Source organism: Pseudochaenichthys georgianus, chromosome 2 (genome assembly GCF_902827115.2).
Source record: "Pseudochaenichthys georgianus chromosome 2, fPseGeo1.2, whole genome shotgun sequence".
Taxonomy (NCBI): domain Eukaryota; kingdom Metazoa; phylum Chordata; class Actinopteri; order Perciformes; family Channichthyidae; genus Pseudochaenichthys; species Pseudochaenichthys georgianus.
In genome coordinates this window covers 2,347,954-2,353,718 of record NC_047504.1, presented here as the reverse complement: position 1 = coordinate 2,353,718, position 5,765 = coordinate 2,347,954, and positions in this window count along the sequence as shown.

Sequence of the window (5,765 nt, the reverse complement as noted above, 5' to 3'; positions counted from 1 at the left end):
TGTTAACACTCAACAGACTTCTGCCCAGGAACCCTCTGAACCATTTGTTAAAGATTTGAGAAATAATGTTCTAAGCAGGGGAGGAATGTTACTTGTGCTTTCCATTGTGTTGCAGAACAGTACAGTAGACTGAGTGTGTGTTACAGTGTGAGTGTGATGCTGTGTGTGTGTGTGTGTGCGCGAGCTTTGTGTGTAGAGAGTGGTAATTTGGTTTGTTCAGATTTTCCCTCCTTCAGGGCACTTCATTCCCTCGCAGAGAAACAGACACACTTCATCGCATAATTGTACACACACACACACACACACACACACACACACACACACACACACACACACACACACACACACACACACACACACACACACACACACACACACACACACACACACACACACACACACACACACACACACACACACACACACACACACACACACACACACACACACACACACACACACACACACACATTCTGGCATGCCCACTCATTCATGTAGAGACACAGAGCAGAAACTCTGACACACTTCACACAAGAATTCAGGCTTGTGTGTTGTGTGTACACATTGTTTTTTATTACTCTTATTGTATATTTATTACTATTTTTACAACATGACATTTGCTAGGATATATTTACAGTGCAGATTTAAGTGTAAATGCATCTGGTTTGAAAGGTGTTGTAGGAAATGAACGAGTGAAGCAGAGGATTGTGAGGGTGGAAAGAGCAAAAGTCCTCATAGAGCTTCATAAAGGATCATTTACAGTGTTTTATACAAGCCTCTCATAGGAATGTACAACCACCTCTTTGTTTCCTCTCTCCATGTTGAGCAGATATAACTCAGATTTACTGTGTTCACATCACATGTAAGCACTAACCAAAGCAGACGTTTCCCCTGGGTGGCCCCTGATATATGACGCTATATTTGATCAGAACAGACGACAAATGCTAATAAAACCCATGTTCAAAATGAGCGCTGTTCCCATAACTGCGTGGTGATGTAAAGGATTCTTACACGTGGGATAATTACATCAGAAGGATGTTTATCTCATACTTTTACCTGTTCTTCCCTGCATGCACATCTGGTTCAGCCTGTCTGAACTTGAGGCAATTTCCACCATCACTAATGCAGACATTTTTCACTTGTCTGTATTTATTTGTTTTAGAAACGACGGTAGAACTACTTTCATGAAGGATTTATTTATAATGGAATGTGATAACTCACAAAAGAACATGATTTGCACACAATTATGAATGAAACATTTAAAAGACGTGTAGATCAATTATTTAGTATAAGTCGACCAAATGGATCCTTTAACAGACGGATTTATCAAGCTGCCTTTTTCTTTAATAGCATTAGAAATGTAATTCCTTTGGGTTTTGTATTGTTTGTTGCACAAAATAAGACATTTTATACACTAAATCAGGGGTGTCAAACTCAAGGCCTGGGGGCCAAATCCGGCCCGCGACTTAATTTGATGTGGCCCCACAAGAGCTTGCAAAGAATATAATATGTTTGTTATACGGTTACATGGCGATTTACAGAAGCAGGTTGCCATGGAGCACAATGCATCTCAGATTTGACTTTTTTCTCAGATTTGACTTTTCTTTTCAAAGTGTCTTTTAAAATCATTTTGTGACATTCTCACTGAAGAGACTTGCAATTATTTGCCCTTCTGCTTTCAGACCGAGTTAATTATGAAGTTATTACCCTATCCGATAATAATCCAATGCAGAAGAATGATGTAATATAATTAGGGCTGTCAAGCGTTAATAACGCGTTAACGCATTTTTTTTTAACGCCACTAATTATTTTAACGCGATTAACGCATGTGTATTTTTTTTACCTTGGCTGCCCCGTAGTTTCAGAGCGCATCGAGTTTAAAATACCATCTACAAGCTGATGCTGACCGCCCCGCTCCTGCCGCCCGCTTGTGGCAGACCACACTTCCACGCTCACCGGCAGGCACCGACTGGCCATCGGGAGGACCGGGAGGGTGTGTGTATGTGTGGCCCGAGCGAGCGAGAGAGAGACCTTATGTGCTTGTTGTTGTTAGCATCTGGTGCTAGCTAGCTGCGCTAACGGATATAAGGAGCTGTTTAAATGAAAACAGAGGAGCGACATTTCGCCACAACTGCGCCGAGTACTTGACTTGATGCAGGCAGCCAGACAGCGGGACATTGTAGGAGAAGTCAGCACACTCATGATTGCAGCAACATGATTGCAGCGTCCAGGCAGCTCCCGTTCGAGCATATGCCTAGAGTTGCACATAGCTCCAACGATCCATCACACACACACACACACACACACACACACACACACACACACACACACACACACACACACACACACACACACACACACACACACACACACACACACACACACACACACACACACACACACACACACACACACACACACACACACACACACACACACACACACACACACACACACACACACACACACACACACACACACACACACACACACACACACACACACACACACATTCTGGCATGCCCACTCATTCATGTAGAGACACAGAGCAGAAACTCTGACACACTTCACACAAGAATTCAGGCTTGTGTGTTGTGTGTACACATTGTTTTTTATTACTCTAGCCTTATATTTGTAATGTTCAGGTTGTTGTGTTTAATATTCATGAGAATATTTGTCATTGTTCAAATGATAATAAAAACACATATAAAGCATATGTGTCCACTCATATGTTGATAAGAGTATTAAAAACTTGAAATATATTCCCCTAAGGAACATTTAGAACAGATAAAAAATGTGCGATTAATTTGCGATTAATCGCGATTAACTATGGACAATCATGCGATTAATCGCGATTAAATATTTTAATCGACTGACAGCCCTAAATATAATACATTATTTTATATATATTACATATTTATATATGTATTTTAGTCTTAAAGTTACAACCGGCCCTTTGAGTGCAACCATTATGCGAATGTGGTCCTTGATGAAATTGAGTTTGACCCCCCTGCCCTAAATGATAACATGAATAACCCTATTTCCCGCACAGCAGTTTTTTCCCAAAATTGGCTGTTTTATTATCTTAACTCCTGGTTTGTAAGATCGATTGGCAGCACATCAGATATTTATTTACGTAAAAACAAAGCAGGCTATCACTTTAAATCAGTGTGGGGTTTTCTCTCAGTTGAATGATAATCATGGTGTGCTGTAGTGAAGACTTTCTGTTTGGATCTGACTAGAAATCAAGTCTCTGCTGCATTAAATATGATATTTACAGATGTAATACTTAAAAAGTATGGCAGTAGTAGGCAATTATGCTTTGAGATATTGTCTTAGATTTTGGATAGAGCAATATTGTAAGTGTTGACTTTTCTGGTTTTAAAAGCTGAATTTCAGTAATGATGTACATTCCTAAGAATACCACAATGTGGTATGAATACCACTTAGTCTTTATTTCCACCTTACTGATCATCATAAATATTAAGTGAAAGCAACACTAGTCAACACTATGCTAGGGTGTTTCAGTGTGTTGTTACTTCAGCAGCGTGTTAACAAACAAAACCCTATCAGTAACGACAGTTTTTAAAAAGAGCACTTCTGAACACAATGTGAACAATGAGGCCTTCACATGCTCCCTACATGTGGGTGTTTTCTACCTCTCTCTGTAGGGTTGACAGCGGAAGTGTTCCAGTGCACGATCTCATGGAGGATGTTTTGCTTTCCATCTTCCATCTTCCCAAACAACCGGCTCTCACGAGCTTTTCTCTGTTAATGGGAATGTGATGTTTTCCGAGCTGCAGAATGGTGACTTCCAGATGGTGAAAAGAGATGATACTGGTGATACTGGTGGCTGTGGTTTTGTTTCTCCCACCTGCTCCGCTCTTTGAGATCTAATCAGCCACTGACAAGGAGGGTCCATTTCAGCTTGATTTCTAAATATAGGAGCTAGAATCAGCTCACAAACTCACAATCACAAACTATTTAAACTGGGGATGCCAGAAACTGACCATGATCAAAAGCGAAAATCGGAGAGCCCTGGCGAATAATAATCGATTTTACAATTATTAATACTATTACTATTATTAGCATTAGTCTATATTTTGGTTGAAACCAAGCCAGAAGAAAAAAAAAAAACATAAATAATAATAAAAATATATATAAATAAAATCGAATTTTAAAAATATTTAATATTTAAAAAATTTCGATTATGGAGACTCTAACGAATAATCGCTGGCAGCCCTAATTTAAACGGATTAAAAATAAATTAGGACATGGATTCATGCCGCAATCTCCCAACAATGGGTATTGTGGTCCTGCACAGACCTACAAATGATACAAACATATACAAAAATCAGTGTTTGTTACAAAAAAAATCCCTGTTTTTGAATAATAATGCAAAAATGATAGCCTTTTTTTGCTTTTGCAGACTTTTTACATGCGCAAAAACCTATACACATACAGGAAATTGAAACCTTTTTGTAGTACAGTTCTTAATAAGCAGCTGTTTTTGACTCTCCTAAATGTCCACAGGTTTGTGCAGGCGAAAGCAGATGAACTGTACCCTGCAGCTAGTTTCATATAAAAGCCTAAACTACCCTCCTTAAACCAGAGTACACATGATACCTCTCTGAAACAGGAGCGTTGTGTTCACAGCAGTATTTGCTGGCTCACTAATTTATCGCTAACAAATACAAAGTGTACTGAAGCAAACTTCTCTGTGTTTCTGTATTTTTAAAAGATATTCAATTGTAGTAGATTTCTTCTGCTTTACTGATAACAACTACTGCTTGTTGAATTGAAAAAATAAGGGAAAAATAAATACTGATACTCATTTCTAACCTTTCAGGATATGTTTATCACACAGGGTTACATGGTGTGAATAAAATAATAATAAATTGTGCAGCCATGTGTGTGATACAATCGTAGATACACAACAGCAAGATTTAGTGATACTTGAGGCGGGAAGTTTGCAAATTACGTGTCTCATATTCACAGTACCAGGGCCGGCCCTGACCAATTTGCTGCCCTAGGCAAGATTTTAGCTGGCGCCCCCCCCCCCCCCCGAAATGCAGACACTCACTATGATTCGCACGTGCATGGTTGTGGCATGACCACAAAAACAAAGATATTGACACAGGATGTGTGCAACTGTATTTAGTTTCCTATCCATTTGAACATGATTTAAGTGGGGGGGGGGGCTCCTCTAGGGGGGTCCGGGGGCATGCACCCCCGATAATAAGATGTACTTTGTTGATCCAAAATCGGTAAATTGTGTTATGAAATAAAAAAAAAAAAAATATTTTTTATTTCTAACTTTTTTTTTTCTTTTTTCGGCGCCCCCTATGGGTTGATGTGCCCTTAGCATTCGCCTATACTGCCTATGCCGAGGGCCGGCCCTGCACAGTACCCTTATGAACCAGCAGATGGCAGCAGAGACATAGTATGCCATAGGGAAGTAGGTAATGGGAAGTTAAAGGGGACAAAAGTGTGCAAATAGAGAAAATGTGTTATTTTCTATCAGTGAGTCAGATTATACATCAGTACTCAGTATTAAGAGGAGTGTTTTTTGATAATTGTCTGCAGAACATTCTCATTTATCATTGTGTTTTTGCTCTTATCATTATTAAAAATGCATTATCATACAATCTATTTCACTAAAAGCATTTTTATGAGCTGTGCTGGGCCTACTGTAAACTATGATTTCCCGCAACCAGAAATACAACAACCCTTGTATGTAGTTAAAAATCCCCCAGCAGCTCTGA